Source organism: Monodon monoceros, unplaced genomic scaffold, assembly GCF_005190385.1.
Source record: "Monodon monoceros isolate NGI ecotype Baffin Bay Population unplaced genomic scaffold, NGI_Narwhal_1 Super_Scaffold_20, whole genome shotgun sequence".
NCBI classification, from domain to species: Eukaryota; Metazoa; Chordata; class Mammalia; order Artiodactyla; family Monodontidae; genus Monodon; species Monodon monoceros.
Genome location: NW_021703777.1, coordinates 77,980,419 through 78,000,193, shown reverse-complemented (window position 1 = coordinate 78,000,193; position 19,775 = coordinate 77,980,419). Strand labels below are relative to the sequence as shown.

Genomic DNA, 19,775 nt, shown 5'->3' with positions numbered 1-19,775 from the left:
TTAGTTTTTTAAGGAACCTCCATACTGTTCTCCATAGTGGCTATATCAATTTACATTCCCACTAACAGTGCAAGAGAATTCTCTTTTCTCCACACCCTCTTCAGCATTTGTTGTTGGTAGATTTTCTGATGATGCCCATTCTAACTGGTGCGAGGTGATACCTCATTGTAATTTTGATTTGCATTTCTCCAATAATTAGTGATGTTGAGCAGCTTTTCATGTGCTTCTTGGCAATCAGCATGGCTTCTTTGGAAAAATGTCTGTTTAGGTCTTCTGCCCATTTTTTGATTGGGTTGTTTGTATTTTTAATATTGAGGTGCATGAACTGTTTATATATTTTGGAGATTAATCATTTGTCTGTTGATTCATTTGCAAATATTTTCTCCCATTCTGAGGGTTGTCTTTTTGTTTTGTTTATAGTTTCCTTTGCTGTGCAAAAGCTTTTATGTTTTGTTACATCCCATTTGTTTATTTTTGTTTTTATTTCCATTATTCTGGGAGGTGGATCAAAAGACATCTTGCTGTGATTTATGTCAAAGCATGTTCTTCCTCTGATTTCCTCTAAGAGTTTTATAGTGTTCGGTCTTACATTTAGGCCTTTAATCCATTTTTAGTTTATTTTGTATATGGTGTTAAGGAGTGTTCTCATTTCATTCTTTTACATGTAGCTGTCAGGTTTTCTCAGCACCACTTATTGAAGAGACTGTCGTTTCTCCATTGTATATTCTTGCCTCCTTTGTCATAGATTAGTTGACTGTAGGTGTGTGGGTTTATCTCTGGGCTTTCTATCCTGTTCCATTGATCTATATTTCTGTTTCTGTGCCAGTACCATACTGTCTTGATTACTGTAGCTTTGTAGAATAGTCTGAAGTCAGGGACTCTGATTCCTCAAGCTCCATTTTTTTCCCCTCAAGACTGCTTGGTTATTCAGGGTTTTTGTGTCTCCATACAGACTAAGATTTTTGGCTCTGGTTCTGTAAAAAAATGCCGTTGGTAATTTGAGAGGGATTGCTTTGAATCTGTAGATTGCTTTAGATAGTACAGTCATTTTCACAATATTGATTCTTCCAATCCAAGAACATGGTATATCTCTCCATCTGTTTGTGTTATCTTTGATTTCTTTCATCAGTGTCATAGTTTTCTGAGTACAGGTCTTTTACATCCTTAAGTGGGTTTATTCCTAGGTATTCTTTTTGCTGCAATGGTGAATGGGATTGTTTCCTTAATTTCTCTTTCTGATCATTTGTTGCTTGTTTATAGGAATACAAGAGATTTCTATGCATTAATTTTGTACTCTGAAACTACCAAATTCATTGATTAGCTCTAGTAGTTTTCTGGTGGTATCTTTAGGATTCTCTATGTATAATATCATGTCATCTGCAAAGCATGACAGTTTTACTTCTTCTTTTCCAATTTGTATTCCTTTTATTTCTTTTTCTTTTCTGATTGCCGTGGCTAGGACTTCTATAACTATGTTGAATAATAATGGTGAGAGTGGACATCCTTGTCGTTTTCCTGATCACAGAAGAAATACTTTCAGTTTTTCACCATTGAGAATGATGTTTGCTGTGCGTTTGTTGTATATGACCTTTATTATGTTGAGGTAGGTTCCCTCTATGCCCACTTTCTGGAGAGTTTTTATCATAAATGGGTGTTGAATTGTGTCAAAAGCTTTTTCTGCATCTATTGAGATGATCAAATGGTTTTTATTCTTCAATTTATTAATTTGGTGTGTCACATTGATTGATTTGCATATATTGAAGAATCCTTGCATCCCTGGGATAAATCTCACTTGGTCATGGTATGTGATCCTTTTAATGTGTTGTTGGATTCTGTTTACTAGTATTTTGTTGAGCATTTTTGCAAGTATATTCATCAGTGATATTGGTCTGTAATTTTCTTTTTTTTGTAGTATCTCTGTCTGGTTTTGGTATCAGGGTGATGGTGGCCTCATAGAATGAGTTTGGGAGTATTCCTTCCTCTGCAAGTTTTTGGAAGATTTTGAGAAGGATGGGTGTTAGCTTTTCTCTAAATGTTTGATAGAATTCACCTGTGAAGCCATCTGGTCCTGGACTTTTGTTTGTGGGAAGATTTTTAATCACAGTTTCAATTTCATTACTTGTGATTGGTCTGTTCATATTTTCTATTTCTTCCTGGTTCAGTCTTAAAGGTTATACCTTTTAAAGAATTTGTCCATTTCTTCCAGGTTGTCCATTTTATTGGCATAGAGTTGTTTGTAGTAGTGTCTTATGATGCTTTGTATTTCTGTGGTGTCTATTGTAACTTCTCCTTTTTCATTTCTAATTTTATTGATTTGAGTCCTCTCCCTCTTTTTCTTGACGAGTCTGGCAAAAGGTTTATCAATTTTGTTTATCTTCTCAAAGAACTAGCTTTTAATTTTATTGATCTTTGCTATTGTTTCCTTTGTTTCTATTTCATTAATTTCTGCTCTGATCTTCATGATTTCTTTCCTTCTACTAACTTTTGCTTTTGTTTGTTCTTCTTTCTCTAGTTCCTTTAGGTGTAAGGTTAGATAGTTTATTTGAGATTTTTCTTGGTTCTTTATTGCTATAAACTTCCCTCTTAGAACTGCTTTTGCTGTATCTCGTAGGTTTTGGATTGTCGTGTTTTCATTGTAATTTGTCTCTAGGAATTTTTAAATTTCCTCTTTGATTTCTTCAGTGATCTTTTGGTTATTTAGTAACGTTTTGCTTAGCCTCCATGTGCTTGTGTTTTTTACGTTTTTTCCATGTAATTGATTTCTAATCTTATAGCATTGTGGTCGGAAAAGATGCTTGATATGATTTCAATTTTCTTAAACTTAGCGAGGCTTGATTTGTGACTGAAGATGTTATCTCTCCTGGAGAATATTCTGTGTGCACTTGAGAAGAAAGTTTAATCTGCTGTTTTTTGGATAGAATGTCCTATAAATATCAATTAAATCTATCTGGTCTATTGTGTCATTTAAAGCTTGTGTTTCCTTATTAATTTTCTGTTTAGATGATCTGTCCATTGGTGTAAGTGAGATGTTAAAGTCCCCCACTATTTTTGTGTTACTGTTGATATCCTCTTTTATAGCTGTTAGCATTTGCCTTATATATTGAGGTGCTCCTATGTTGGGTACATATGTATTTATAATTGTTATATCTTCTTCTTGGATTGATCCCTTGATCATTATGTAGTGTCCTTCCTTGTCTCTTGTAACATTCTTTATTTTAGTCTATTTTATGTGACAGGAGTATTGCTACTCCAGATTTCTTTTGATTTCCATTTGCATGCAATATCTTTTTCAATCCCCTTACTTTCAGTCTGTATATGTCCCTAGGCCTGAAGTGGGTCTCTTGTAAACAGCATGTATATGGGTCTTGTTTTTGTATCCATTCTGAGAGCCTGTGTCTTTTGGCTGGAGCATTTAATCCATTCATGTTTAAGGTAATTATTGATATGTATGTTCCTATTACCATTTTCTTAATTGTTATGGGTTTGTTTTTGTATGTGCTTTTCTTCTCTGTGTTTCCCACTTAGAGAAGTTCCTTTAGCATTTTTTGTTGAGCTGGTTTGGTGATGCTGAATTCTCTTAGGTTTTGCTTGTCTGTAAAGCTTTTTATTTCTCCATTGAATCTGAATGAGGTCCTTGCCGGGTAGAGTAATCTTGGTTGTAGTTTCTTCCCTTTCCTCACTTTAAATATGTCAGGCCACTCCCTTTTGGCTTGCAGAGTTTCTGCTGAGAAATCAGCTGTTAACCTTATGTGAGTTCTCTTGTATATTATTTGTCATTTTTCCCCTGTTGCTTTCAATAATTTTTCTTTTTTTTAATTTTTGTCAATTTGATTACTATGTGTCTTGGCATGTTTCTCTTTGGTTTATCCTGCCTGGGACTCTCTGTGCTTCCTGAACTTGGGTGGCTATTTCCTTTCTCATGTTAGGGAAGTTTTCGACTATAATCTTTTCAAATATTTTCTCAGGTCCTTTCTCTATCTCTTCTCCTTCTGGTACCCCCTATAATATGAATGTTGTTGCATTTAATGTCCCAGAGGTCTCTTAGGCTTTCTTCATTTCTTTTCATTCTTTTTTCTTTATTCTGTTCCGTGGCAGTGTATTCCACCATCCTGTCTTCCAGGTCACTTATACGTTCTTTTGCCTCAGTTATTCTGCTATTGATTCCTTCTGGTATATTTTGCATTTCAATTATTGTATTGTTCATTTCTGTTTGTTTGTTCTTTAATTCTTCTAGGTGTTTGTTCTTTATTTCTTCTATGTCTTTGTTAAACATTTCTTGCATCTTCTCAATCTTTGCCTCCCTTCTTTTTCTGAGGTACTGGATCATCTACACTATCATTATTTTGAGTTCTTTTTCTGCCTGTCTCCACTTCATTCAGTTGTTTTTCTGGGGTTTTATGTTGTTCTTTCGTCTGGTACAAAGTCCTCTGCCTTTTCATTTTGTCTATCTTTCTGTGAATGTGGTTTTCCTTCCACAGACTGCAGAATTATAGTTCTTTTTGCTTCTGCTGTCTGCCCTCTCTGAACATTATTTTCTCTTTAAAAAACGTTTTTAAATCAGTTTTTAGGTCAAATGGTATTTCAGAATAAATGGTATTAAAAACAAAAAGGGCAACTCTATTATTTCCTCTATTCTGAATTTAAATAATTTCTTCTGTAAACTCTTGTTTCTTTCCCATTATTCTACTTTAATCAAGATTTCAATCTGACCTTTCTGAGGAATACTCTATCCCTGACGTTTCCTTTGCTCTCTTACAAAAGCAAAATATATATTATCAGTAATTTTCTTTTTCTCATTTCTCTTTCTTCAATAACACTTTCCCAAAGATATGAAAGTTTGTACAATTTATCCAAGTTCATTTAATACCATTAAAAAATATATCACAACTTACTATCTTCCAGGCAGTTTCAAGTCTCTGCTATATATTAATCCTCACAACCACCCAATCTGGGTAAAAATGGCTGTCATATGGACATTATCCAGCATGGCAATGGTGATAAACAATATAAAAATAATTTTAATCTAATCTAGTCCTGGGATTAGCAATAAAAATAGATATAGGAACAAGCACAATTTTGTACATCATATTATCAAAACTATGCTAAAAGTATCTGAGCAATAATTTAAGCACATTATGTATACAGAAACAGTGTGTAAATGGTAATAAGTGTTTTGATTAACCACCAATATATTATGGAATAAACTGTGGAATAAGGTAGAAAAAATGTCATATGATAGCAAAAAAGTTGGCTAGGCATAAATGATAATGAAACAACTATATAAACCAGGGCTTTTTTCTTCTTCACACAATTTCAGGGTTATTACTAGTTTTCCCATGAGGAGTATGCATGCATAATGTAGAATATATAATGACTTTCATAATAAAATTTTGTTTTGTTACAAGTTAAATGACTGCATATATATATGTATATATATATATACATATATATATATACATATACCTATATATATGACATGGGGAGTAAGAGGACGTTGTTAATTTATCACTAGAGATTTTGGTATTGGAAGTGTGAAAACTCAGAAAGCATCTATCATAGTGTTTTGCTAGTAAAATCATTGGAGAACTTATTCTTCACAATTTCAAAAAGCTGTTAATTCACTGTCCTTAGTGGTAGAGATAGGTACAGATGAGGTGTTTCATTGTTTATTCTTTTTTTTTTTTTTTTTTGGTGGTACACGGGCCTCTCACTGCTGTGGCCTCTCCCGTTGCAGAGCACAGGCCCAGTGGCCACGGCCCACGGGCCCAGCCGCTCTGTGGCATGTGGGATCCTCCTGGACCGGGGCACGAACCCGCGTCCCCCTCATCGGCAGGCGGACCCCCAACCACTGCGCCACCAGGGAAGCCCTCATTGTTTATTCTTTATTGTTGTACTTAAAGTATATAGCCACAAAGAGACATAAGTTGGAGGCAAAACTGTATTTGGATACTACTTACTTGCTTATGTTCTCTCTCTGGGCAGCCAAATGTTAGTTCAACAATCAAGGAAAAGAGACTCATGGAGAAAAGACTCATATCTATATTTAATGGAAATTAGAATAAGGATTTATTTTGACTTGTGACTTGTATGACTATTTTTTTAATGGTTGAGGGAAAAGTACAGAAAGGAGAGTTATTCTATCTACCTATTTAGACATCCAATTTTATTAATGCATATTTTCATAGCTTTCACCCCAAAAGATATCCAACAGGTGCTAGCTCTTCTTCTGTTGTAAAGAGAAACCATTCTTGTTTGTTTTGATAGAGCTTAAATCAATCTTCCTCCAGAAACCTCACCAGAACAGCAATGAAATTATCTCATTTTATGTTAATAAGGGTACACACACAAACACACACACACACACACACAGATTAAAAATATAGAAGGGAAGAAAACAACAAAAATTATGGAGGTAGAAAACAGGGAGATAGGCAATATTGATTTTGCATATCTGAACAATTTTGAAACATAAGTCTTCTAAGTAGGAAGCCAGGATGCAACTTGATTTCTTACATAGAAACCTACAAAGTTCCTAAGTTGTGTAGTGCTAATTTCACATTCACATCACTTATATGAATTCCTTGACAATGGATGAGTTTCAAGATTCAAATCTTACTTTTGGGTTTTAGGGAGTTAATATGGTACATATACTGCATATTATGCAATACACACATGTTAATATTGCAATAAACATAAATATGCATAGTGAGAATAAAAGAAAGACTACATAGAGTCTAGTAAGGCCACATTTTGCTCCAAACAAATTACCATAAATAAATAAATAAATAAGTGAAGGAAACAAAAAAATGAAAAACCTGCACATTTTGGATCAATAGGTAAGGTGTGTCTCTGACTGTATAGAAAGGTAGTATTCAAAACAGGATGACTGGCCAAAGCACTTTGAAAGCATTAGAATGCCAAATTTCCTGCCCCATTCTCCTCAGTTACACAACCGATCTTCCCTACTCTGAAGCAGACAGAAAACTTATTTTTTAGAGACGATAAATTAGAGGCATTTCATTTTAGGAACACTAGAGATACCTGAGATTGAGAGAATAATTGATAATAGGAAATCAGTGAGAAGTTGTAACACAAGCAATGCAGTCAACATTCAAAGGGGGAATTGCTTCCAACCTAGAATACTATACTCACCTTAGCAGTCAGTAAAATAAGGGTAGAATAAAGACATTTTCAGACAGGTAAGATATCAAAACATTTTCTATTTTCAGGAAGTTACAGGGGGATAAGTGCAACAAAATGAGAGAATATAAAATGATAGCACATAGATTATGGAATCAGGGGATGAAATAAAGAGACCAAAGGAAGCAATCACCAGGTTGATGGTAAAGGGATTTAGGAGCATGAAAGTTGTGCAAACAAACCTCGGGAGTAACCTATTTAGTAGGTCAGAGTTTCTAGATATATCTACAAGATTATAAACAATAATCCTTGATAGTTTTGAATATGTTGTTTATACTTCCAATGAACTACTGGGGTGTGACTTGGTTTTACTTGTGGAAGAAAAGGGATGTTATCCCAGTGCAGTACCTGTCTCTCCTGTGAACAGTCATAATACAAATAATATGTAGTCACAAATTATGAAATAATTATTTTTGTGGAAACGGGTAAGCAGAAGTATGTTGGATGGGAGAGGAATAAGGGTTGGGAAGGAGTGCAGAATTATTATTTTTCCAGCATAAAAGTGAAAAAAATGTCATGTTATTCTAAGATAGAGATATACAAAAAGAAGAAAACTAAAATTATTTAAAGTGGTTACTTACAGTGAGCAGGAAATGTGGGAGGATCACAGGAGATTGCTTTTTCCCTTTAAATCTTTGTGGAATTATTTGATTTTAAATTCTGTGCATCTATACCATTGTTAAAAATATGTGCTACATTTCTTAAAAAAGAAGGTGACTTTAAGTAAAGAAAACAGGGCATAAAGATACAGTACAGGACTAGCCAGGCTCAGTGTTGCTAGGCAGACACAGGATTTATGAGAGGAATAATGAGGAGAAAACCTGGGAAGATAGTTTGGGACTCATTCTGTAAGATGCATGTCTGTGTTAGAAAAGTTTGTTTTAAATGCTATAGGCAGTAAGAATCGGAGAAGGACTTTACATGGAATGTATTCAAACTTCCTAGGCCTCCCATACTTTGCTCCCTGAAGAGCGGAAGCACTGTTCTCTCATGTCAGCAAGTACTGATTTAGCAGGCACATTTTCCATTTATATATTAAGATCTTCTTTCTGGTTACTAATAACTTTAGGGAATGAGGTATAGGGGGAAGCAAAACAATATTATAATATAATATTGTATTGACCAAAATATTTACCTTAAGGCTTTGGAGATTCTTTTGGGAAGCTCCACATACCCCTGTGCCAGGGTGTCTCCATTCAATTCTCTACTCTTTGATTATGCAAGTGCTTCAAGTACTGTAAGCACAGAATCAATTATCAGTCTTTGTTCGCTCAAATCTGTTCTGCAAATTACATCTGCCTACTTAAGTTAAACCCCCTCTCTGGACCTGCAAAAAAATGGCTGAACAATGTCCCTGAATATTCTCTTTAACTACAGGTTCTCAAACATTAAAGCACATAAGAATCAATTGGGAATCTTACTTAAAATGCAAATTGCAGAGCCCCATCTCAAGAGATTCTGATTCAGTAATTCTGCTCTGATACTCAGCACTCAGTCAGGTCTCTCTTCTCTCTCTCAGAACCAACCACTATACTTTTTCAGGTGGATTAAAGACAATATTTGGGTGGGGGAGGAAACAAACTAAATCCCTGTTATGCTCTTATGCTTCTTTAGGCAGTGGCATTCTCTCTGGCAAATTCTTGTTCTCTTGCAGTGAGAATAGGAGGAATATTATTAGTGTTTTTTGGCAGATAGATTCTCTACTTTGACTCTGAACTGAAGCTGGATACCTGATAGGGAAGAACAATGTCTAAAATAACACATTTTTTTTACTTCATCATTGAACCCCAAAGAAGCAGCAGAAAATGGATCATGCAATGACTTCTTGTCCAATATCATCTGGGTTACAATTACATATCAATGTCCTATCTTTGAAGACAAACTTGTAAAATAGGTACAGAATTTCTTGGGGAGAGAGAGGTTCTGTAACATCCTAAACCATAGTATTCCTTCATATTATAAAATTCTTATAGTATAACTAAATTGGAGAACTCAATTTATGGGGTTATTCATATAGTTTGAACAATCTCAAAATTGTCATACTGAGCGAAGTAAGTCAGACCAAGAAAGACAAATAGCATATGATATCGCTTACATGTGGAATCTAAAAAAAATTGTACAAATGAACTTATTTACAGAAATAGAGTCACACATGTAGAAAGCAAACTTATGGTTACCAAGGGGGAAGGGGGAGAGATAAATTGGGAGATTGGGATTGACATATACACACTACTATATATAAAATAGATAACTAATAAGAACCTATTGTATAGCACAGGGAACTCTACTCAATGCTCTGTAATGACCTGTATGGGAAAAGAATCTAAAAAAGAGTAGATATATGTATATGTATAACTGATTCCATTTGCTGTACAACAGAAACTACCACAACATTGTAAATCAACTATTTTCCAATAAAAATAAATTTTAAAAAATCCCACCACCCTCAAAGAAAAAATTCACATGAACAAGTTATTTTCCTCATGCAAAATAATTGACAGTTGCAAAGATGGTATTAGAATCTTTTTGAAATAGTTTAGCAGAAAATTAAACTTGAGAAGAAATTAAGAGCATGTGGGAACTGAATCTACAGGGAGCAAAAATAAAAGGTTTCAAAAAGTGCTTCTTTGCAAATACTATGAGACATTTCCTTAATTAAAAAAAAAGAAAAAGAAAAAAAAGGCAGTCATCAAACAATGTAGAGTACTCCAGATAATTTGGGGTCAACTAATTAGTTTGCTAATTAGTAACTTCTTAGCAAATTTCAGTTCCACATTTCATTGTTTCTTAGCAGTTGACTAAACAGTATCCCAGAAATGACCCAGAAGGTAGAGCAAAGCTGTGGGGAAATCTTTCCATAGTTTCTCTTTGTGATCATGTGGCTTACTGAGCAAAGGAGATGTGATGGTCCAAATAGGGATGTGCTTCAAGTTCAAAACACACACAGGCTTTGGAAGACTTATTATAAAAAAAAATGTATACTATGTCATTAATCATTTTTATTATATGCTGAAAAGATAATGGATATATATTATCCATTTTGGGTATATTGGATTAAATAAAATACATTCTTAAAATTAATGTATTTGTCTTTAATTTTGGTAAATATGGCAACTAGACAATATAAAGTTACATACATGGCTTGCATTATATATCTATTGAGCAATGGCTTTATAAAGATCACATAGAAATGAGCCCCTTTCTTGTTACAACTTGAAATGATATTAACAGCACCTCCAGTCATGTTTGTTCATTCTTCCTATCATTTTATCCTGATGGTGCGGTTTGAAAAACAGACAGCAGCTGCAGTAGAGATGCAGGTAGCAGCAGTTACATCCTGTCCTTCCCTGTCTGCCTATCTTTCTCCTCTCCTTTGGGTTAGTCCCCAGCCCTGCCCTTGCCCTTGAGAACTGACCTCTTCTTTGTCTCTCCCCTTGGAAATGATGCTTTTGTCCTTAAATGACTCTTCTTTCTGGATGTTCTGCAAAAACTGTTTCCACAAACTTCAAGGAAAAAAAAAAAAGGCTAAATTCAGTTTTATTTTCACTCTGAGCAAGATTCTAATAAAAAGACAAGAAAAATATCAGCTATTCTTAATCATAATTGCAACAAATTGATATTTAGTTTGCACATTTTTATTTGTCTAATATATCAGTGTATCAGGCTTAACTGAATTGGCAGAATATCTAGAACTCCTAATTGCAGGGATAAAATGTATGAAAGACTGAGAAGAGATTTTTTTTTTCCCTAGGAAGAAGTGGTTTGCTAAGCAAATTAATAATGTAAAAGTTTTTCAGAGCTAATTACAATTCTTTCTTACTTGATCATTAAAGCAGTTTCCCTCTGCTAGGCAATATTTTGTTAACCTAGTTTAGTTACAGTGTGAAGTAATAAAACAGAATTTTAAAAAATATGGCCTATTATTCTGTCATTGTTTTTTTATTCATAATGAAACTTGCTAAAATTATAAAACATAAATTAGACTTTAAAAAAGTTACCTGACTTTTAGCAAAATGCTACTTCTTAAAAAAAAAACAAACCTCAGAATAAAATTACAAGTTGTAAGTTTTGTTGAATGCTTAACCAGAATTTGAATATCTTGTCTTGCAGTATACCCTGAGGTTTGGGCAAAATGTGACTTCAAGATATATACCTGAATAATGAAGGTCTAAATGTACTTTTACCTTCAAACATAATACGAAGAAACGTAACTCTGAAATAACATGCATTTTCCTGCATCTTCTTTTCAGCTGTAATTTAGACCAATATGCAAACGCATATATAAAATGCGAAATCATCACGTTTCAATGCATACAATAATTTCTTCTCTGTCATTATAATTGCTAATCCTGCAATAATTTTGGCAGCTGGAAAGAATCTCACTAGAGTCTCCCTGAACTGCTCAGAATACTGTGATTTGATAATAGAGAGTTACAGAGAAGCATAAGAAACTGATCTTAGCATGAAATTCCCTGACATGACTCAAGTCAGGCTAGTAATTTAGCACTGAAGGCTGGCCTGGAGCTTAAGGAAGAAGCTGTCATGCCAGGTGGTATATAGTAGGCAGGCTGCCACTGGGGGTATCACAATTTCCAGTGCACTGTGTTACAAGGGCATGCAAACTTGTCAAACCAATTATTGTAGAGCTCAGAAGCAAGATGATCAAAGTCCTGTGGGTGGTGGCACGATGGGCCTGAGGCATCCGTCCATTCTGAGTTGGACAGCTGCCTATTGCAAAGGTAGAGAATAGGACTCACTCCCCAAGGAAGACTGACTGGCCAATACTGGGCAGGCAGGTTGCTTGAGTCCTGTCCAAGTTCACAATTGTCTATTCCTTACTCACTGTCTTGGCTCGACCAAATTTGAGGCAGGCCTCTCTCCTCCCCATAGGCCTCTGAACTTTGGCTCACCCCCAAACACTGGCTTTTAAGCAAGCACTAAGGAGCAAAACATGCTCATTCCAAGAACTGCCTAAGCACAGAGAGAAACATTTCCTGTTGAACTGCCCCAATCAGGCTGTCTGCTGACCCCTATCCACTTGCCCAATTTCCCCTCCAAATTCCTCCCATCCCTACTTACTCTTCCTTATAAAAGAAAAGCCGTTTTTTTTTGAGATGTTTGCAGATGTTGAGATCAGTGTGTTCTCCCTATTGCAATAGTCTTTTGGAATAAATCCTTACTTTATCTTAGTCTGGATTTATTTGTTCTTTGACCGTCTCAGTGATGGATCTGCCTCATCTTTCCTTGCTCCCACTATTCTCTTGTCTCACTTGCCTTCTTGTCATAATCCATAGCCACCCTGAATGAGTAGCAAATCCAGGAATAAAATTATTTATTTTAGGTCTGAACTATGTCTGCATATTCTTTAATTCTGCCTGGGAAAGCCCTCAAAATCATTTCTCTTTGTTTTCCTGGAAAATCTCTCCTTCACTAGGTCTCAGCTTATAACCTTTAGAAAGTGTCCTCTGATGCATGTGATTGATTAAATACCCGGTTTTTTGTTGTTCTCAAAGCATTTTATGCTTAACCTGACTGTAGTCATTCCCTCACTGCATTACAAATGCCTGTTTCCTTACATCTGCCCTCCTAATCTCCCTAAGGGCCAGGCCAGTGTCTTATTCATCATTATCTCTCAGCACCTAGCATAGAGCCTACCACATAGTAGTTGCTCATTAATATTTGCTCTAAAAATTACCAAATAAATGAAATAATGAATGCCCAGAAACCCTCCCCCCAATTCACTAGAAAACTAGCATGCCCAATTAACCAAAGCAGAAGACAAATTGCATAAGAAAAATCTGTACATCAATGGCCAAGGGATCTGCAAAAGTAACACTTTTAGGTCCACAGCAGCAAGACTGTGTTGCAATCAACCCTATAATGTGATTTGACTGAGGCCATGTAAGCAGTCACTGCCCAGGTTCATCCTGACTCAGAAACTAAGCAGAACCTTAATTCTGCAGCTCAGGGTGGTGGTAGGAGATGAGCAAATCAGGGGAAGGCACAGAGATGGGAAAGTCCAGTCCTCCTTATTTTCATTCGTAACTTAACATCATGTTACATCCTATCTTCACCGGCCTGAATACCACTCTAAAGCTATTTCATACCTGCTTATTTTAATTTCCTGTTTTCATCTCTCCAGTATTCCATCTACCTTTGATCCATTCAAAGATATATGGACAATTCTCAATCTTTATTATATTCATTTTTTCCTATCTAAGTGGAATCCCCAGCCTATGCCTTTTCCTTTTTAAATTAGTTTAACAGAGAACCAGTGTTGGGAAACATTTTGTAATTTTAAACTCCTGAATAAAAACTTATAAACTTTTAATGGATTCACCACCCAAGAGACTGCTTTTATTACAGTACCAAAATAATGCAGATTGCAAAGCTACGCAATGATAAGATTGGCAAAAGGTTTTGGATGAGTTCTTTAAACTGATTAAACTGGCCCACCTGTTTTTGAAGTTCTCTCAGTATGTGTTTCATCTATTTAGTCAGGTAACAATTGCCTCGTTTAATTGCATTAGTGCGTGATTCTCTGACTAGGGCAAACAAGATGTGCCTTTAAAGAGAATAATGTCTCAAAATGTTTTTTTATTCCATTTGAAGATAATACATATAAAGTTTTAATATAATAACTGCCAAAAGCTTTTTCAAAAATTAACTCTAGGCATCTGATTATTATTAGATTTAATGATCTATAATATATTGTTGAAAGTAACGTTAAAATATCATAAAAAATAAATACAAACTATAGAGCAATAATGAAATTCCAAAAGGGAACATGCTTATAAAATAGAATTTTGAATATTGAGTCATAAGTTGAATCGCTCACCATGAGCTTTATTTTGTTCCAATAGGCTATATTTTTGGTTATATTTTTGTTGTTGTTGTTAACGTTATCTTGGGACAAAACAACCTCACAAAGAAATGTGATTATTTGGGTTTAGTATGAAATCTTTTTATGATCTGAGTTTACTATAATGTATCATGCAATTAATACTAATTATTGGTATTATTAGTATTTTTTCTCTTTCTTTTTCTCCTAGTTTATGTATTAGCCTATTGGTTTGCAAACTGGACCCCTTAGAGGCAAAACTGAAGAAGGAGGCAGACCACTCCAGATTGCAGGTGGCAGGTTTAATAAGCAAGGGAAGTTATACATGAAGCTTGTCTTGGGCGGCTGCAAGGCCAGTAGATTGCCACACCCGTCTGCCAGAATCTTAAAGTTTATATAGAGAACTTAACTGGGTTCTGTCACATTTACCATCCAAATGGTCTTAACATCACATTGCCATCTCAAGGCTGTGTCCTTGGGCATCTTCTACTGTAGGGAAAGCAAATGGAACAAACATTCCAAAGACAGAATCTGATTGTCCAGATTCTACACTAAGATCAACTGGCAATCACATCCTCTCAATTACCTCCTCCAATTCAGCCATGTGCAGATTTTACTAAAAAAAAAAAAATTCCTCCGTGATATCCACTTTGCTCTTTTGAAGATATTTCCAGGGGTGAAATAGTGTGTGGTGGAATGGGGAAAGGATAAAAAAAAATACATTTCTGTCTGATTTCTTCCTCAGCTTGTGCCTGGCAGTCAAAGCTAATATTCAGGCATAATCCTGGGCGAGATGATGGCAGGTAGTGTGTCAAGGGCAGTCCTACAGGAGAGGGGGAGGAAGGTACTGCTAAAAAGAGATAAGCACTATTGATCGTGCTTTCTACCCTGTTGCTTGTTATTCTAGCAAGAACAAAATAGAATGAGTTGATGATGCAGACTATGTCTCATTTATTTAATCAATATGTATTGAGTGCCAACTATAGAGGAAGCATCAGTCTAAGCTCTAGGCGTATATCAAAGAAAAAAATAGAAAAATCACTCTGTCTCATGAAGATTAGATTTCCCCATCAGCACAACTAAAGCTCTTTTAAACAGTACTTCTCCCGATCCAGCCCCAAAGCTAAACAGTGACAAAACAATAAATAAATAGCTTCCGTTCATGAACGATTATAAATTTGCATTGTGGTGCGACACCATGATGAGCGGTTCACCCATGGCCAGTTAGCATATTTTATATATCTATAGTATAATATGAGTATTTATGCTACATATTCTCTCTTCATAAATCCAAATTATAAATCATGGTAAAATGACCTGATTTCTAGTCAGACTTCTAGCAGTGGCTGTAAGCTGCTTGACATAATTGCCCTTTAGTTCCTGAATCTGTAAAATGTGAAATGTGAATGGTAATACAGTGAATTCAATTTTTTTACTGAGTGGGTCAAGATGAAGATCATTCCATAAAAATGGATCTTCCTCAAGGGTGGTGATACATATGCGCCATTTAACTTAATGATTGTACAGGGGAGTGGGTGGGGAAAGTCAGTCCTCTATTCTACTTTACCACTGAAGGGGACAATATGTACCTGCTTTTATCTTCTCTTGTATATTTTACCTTTTGTGAGTGAATTACGATGTAAAACAACTCAATTAAAATGACAAAGGTACATAATACTCTTAAATTTTGCTGTCTGATCATACATATTATCAAGCTGTTATTCCCATTATGAGAGTTGACAGGCGTGTAAGGACCAGTTCTCCTCTTTCTCCCTTCCCTGCCTCATTTGGCATCAGTATTCTACTTTCTATTAATACTGCAGGCTCTTGAGAGACCTCAGACTTAACTGAGCCAAATTTCATGAGACACGTGTTAAAAGGTTTCTCCCTCACATCTCTCAGAACGGAAGAAAGCCCCCCAGGCCATATTATCTTGTAATTTAACTGTGTCTGACACATGGAAAGATTTTAAAATATCAATTTTTTAAGGAATTAAAAAGCAAGTTAATTAATATATAAAGAGGCTTTTCTATAGAAGAATATTCTTCTATTAGCAGTCAAGGCTAATGTGTCTTCAGTTTTAATTGATAACCTACATAAGAAGAGGCTGTTTTTTACTGGGGCCTCTAATCAAAATTGATTTCTTAAATTTGCTAAAAGCACCAGCATTTTTGAGGAAAGCTACTCTTTTTGGATTCCTGACCTAGCATTTAATGGGAAACTGAAAAACAGGAAGAGGAAAATAGACCAGATTGCCATAAAACAGTTGACATGTTAAGATATAAAGTAGACCACACACACACACACACACACACACACACACACACACACACTCAGAAATCATTATATGGAGATCAGGAAGAGAAGGTCACATTCAAAGCATGCTGGTGAATATCAACAGAAAAGAAAGATAATCTATTGACAGAACTTACAATTCAGGTTAAAAAAAGTGAGTGTATTTGTGACTGTTTCTTGAACTGCTATGCAAGTGTCATATAATAAAATTATCTACAAATTTAGGAAGGTAAATGAAATATTGATCCTCAGCCCTTTTGTTAAGCACGGGGAGAGTCCCGAAGCATGCTGAAAGGTTAGAAATTCAGTGATCTTATTGCTTCTTGTGATAGTGAAGCTTGCTGCACAAACATTTGTATATGGATAAGTGACTTGGAAATAAGGGTATTTTCATCATCCATGGGCAATGTAAACACAATAGAATTTGATTTGAAGATTCTGTTGAAATGTTGGTCTTGAAAAGGTAAAAAGTTACAGCTTGCGATATTACAATTTATTCTATTGATCTTTGTAATTATCACAATGAATATATGTGAGCAGAGGTAGGGTTAATAAGAACTTCTGTTTATTACTGTTTGATAACATTATAGATGCCACCTCTAAAGCTATACTGGGTGTTCTACAAAATAGAAATATTTATTCCCCAATCATAAAGTAAAAGACTGCCTAAAGAACATTTTGTTGTCTTAATTTTTGTTTTTGGTGGTTAAATATTTGTCTAGGGCACTACTTCAGGAAAGAAGAATTTGGCCCTGACTAAACCATAATGCAAACTATTTAAATATTACCACACTCAAAATTGTACTAGCAGAATTTAAATGTACTTTTATCTTAGTTTCTATTAAAAATGCCAACTTAAATGTAGTCAATATTTCTGTTGAGTTTTTAAAAATCAATTTCTTCTTATTACTATCTCTACTGTGTTTAGACAACTAAAGATAAACTACTACATTTGTGTTGAAAAATTTGGTTTATCAGAAAAAAATCATCCTCTTACAGAAGCAGATTTGTTTAGAATTGTTTCTTCCTGCTTCATTCACACATATGTGCGTGTTTTAGGGTATTTTTATATAAGAATATATGCACTTTTCAAGAAATAAGATTGTCTTTCTCTCTTCATGGACTTAAAGGCGGACCTAGGCCTGATCTATTTCCATTGTAAGCATTTAACCAACATAGGCTCACTTGACTTCTCAAGAAATCCTGGGCTCTTTGTCCACAACTGTGGACATTATGAGAAATTGTAGTACAGTTGTAAATAAATTTTATCAAAGCAAGTCAAGGATGAGCTCTTAGGATTATACTTTAGGGGGGTATGTGGCAATCTGGTCTATTTTCCTCTTCCTATTTTTCAATTTACCATTAAACGCTAGGTCAGGAATCCAAAGTGAGCAGCCTTCCTCAATTAAAAAAACCTACTTAATTCTGTGAATACATTCATTCTTCTACAACATTAAAAAATTGAAATGTAACTTCTTGTTGTATACAAATGCATATAAATGTATGTATGTGCATAGATGTATGCACACATGTATATACATACATTATATGTATACACATACATTCATTATACATATGTAATATATAATATATATGTCTATTACAATATTACTCTTTGGTTTTAGATGCTTTCCCTTTATTTTTCATGAAGGAACCATTGCAAGCAGTCTAAAATACTCAGTTTTAAAACTTCATTGAAATTCTGTTTCTTATTACTCTCATTTCTCTATGCCAAAGAACATTTTTAATTAAGGCTATATGCATCCAGGGTCATTAATTATCTGCAGATTAATTGCCACCACATGATTGTAAGATGGCTACTCCAGAAAGGTTATAAATTATGTTTAAGTTCTAAATGCTAGGCCATTCAAACTGAATAGAAAAATAGTGAGGGCTGATTAGTGGAGAAAATGGAGGGAAAGTGAGGGCAAGAAAATAAATAGTTTAAAAAGCAATGTTTTTTAAAGATGCTAGGTTGAGTATTCCATTCACCTGTTTTGGTAAACTTCCACTTATGAAAAATGTACTAAATATAAAAGTAATGTCAACTCAGTTGACTTTAGAAATTTCTATATATGCAGATAGAGGTACTATTGTGTTGTTTTATTCTAACTTTTTCATATAACCCTATAGCTTATAAACTATGTTACCATCTTAAATTTAACAATTAATTATATAAGAAATATATGTAATTTTAGGGACTTCCCTGGTGGCACAGTGGTTAAGAATGTGCCTGCCAATGCAGGGGACACAGGTTCGATCCCTGATCTGGGAAGATCCCACATGTTGCAGAGCAACTAAGCCCGTGTGCCACAACTACTGAGCCTGCCCTCTAGAGCCCACGAGCCACAACTACTGAGCCCGCATGCCACAACTACTGAAACCTGCGCACCTAGAGCCCGTGCTCAGCGACAAGAGAAGCCCGTGCACTGCAATGAAGGGTAGCCCCGCTTGCTGTAACTAGAGAAAGCCCACGCGCAGCAGCAAAGATCCAACACAGCCAATAAATAAATAAATAATAAATTTTAAAAAATGTGCAGACAGATGAGTAGTTTTTAGTATATTCACAGAGTTGTGCAACCATCACTACTATATAATTTTAGAATATTCCAACAACTTACAAAGAAATCTTGTACATACTATCAGTCATTTCCCATTCTCATTCTTCACTCCAACTCCTCTTTCCACACACCACCAGCTCTAGGCAAACACTTATCTACTTTCTGTCTCTATGCATTTGCCTAATATGGAAATTTCACACAAGTAGCATAATACATTATTTATAATTTTTGATTCGCTCATTTCACTTAGCAGAATGTTTTCAAGGTTCATCCATGACATAGCATTTATTGATACTTCATTCTTTTTTATTGCCAAATTATATCCTTTTGTATGTATATACTAAATTTTGTTTATACATTCATCAGCAGATATTTAGGTTGTCTCTAGATTTCATCTAATTTGAATAAGGCTGTTGTGAATATCTGTGTATTTGTTTTTTGTATAGACATATGTTTTCATTTCTCTTAGGTACATACCTAGTAACTGAATGCTGGGTCACATGGTAACTCCATGTTTACCATTTAGAGGAACTGTCAAACTGTTTTGCCAAATGGCTGAACCACTTTAAATTCCTACCAAGAATTATGCCTTTTTGTTTTGTTTAAAGAAGAACTTCTATGTTTTCTATTCCTGACTATTTTCAAATTTGAGAATGTCTGTCTTTTGATTTAAACGGTAACATTTAAGGTGTAACTGTCTTGGACTTCGTCGACTCTTCTGTTATCTTTTGTAATTGGAAAGAAAGAAAGAAAGAAGGAAAACAAGAAAGAAAGAAAGAGAAAGAGGGAGAGAGGGAGGGAGGAAGGAAGGAAGGAAGGAAGAGAAAGAAAGAAAATTTGGAGAAATTGTGCATCTACCTTCCTTTTTCTTTCTTTTT

The 19,775-nt window shown here is 35.0% G+C and overlaps 1 long non-coding RNA gene across 1 annotated transcript in view; it reads right to left on the bottom strand.

Moving 5' to 3' along the window:
- The window catches only part of LOC114903065, a 49,539-nt gene that overhangs the window by 25,025 nt on the left and 4,739 nt on the right, over positions 1–19,775 (bottom strand). Inside the window, exons 3-4 of the long non-coding RNA XR_003795631.1 lie at positions 10,616–10,703; positions 8,336–8,435 (exon numbers count right to left, since the gene is read on the bottom strand). This is a non-coding gene — a long non-coding RNA (uncharacterized LOC114903065). The remainder of the gene's footprint in view (positions 1–8,335; positions 8,436–10,615; positions 10,704–19,775) is intronic.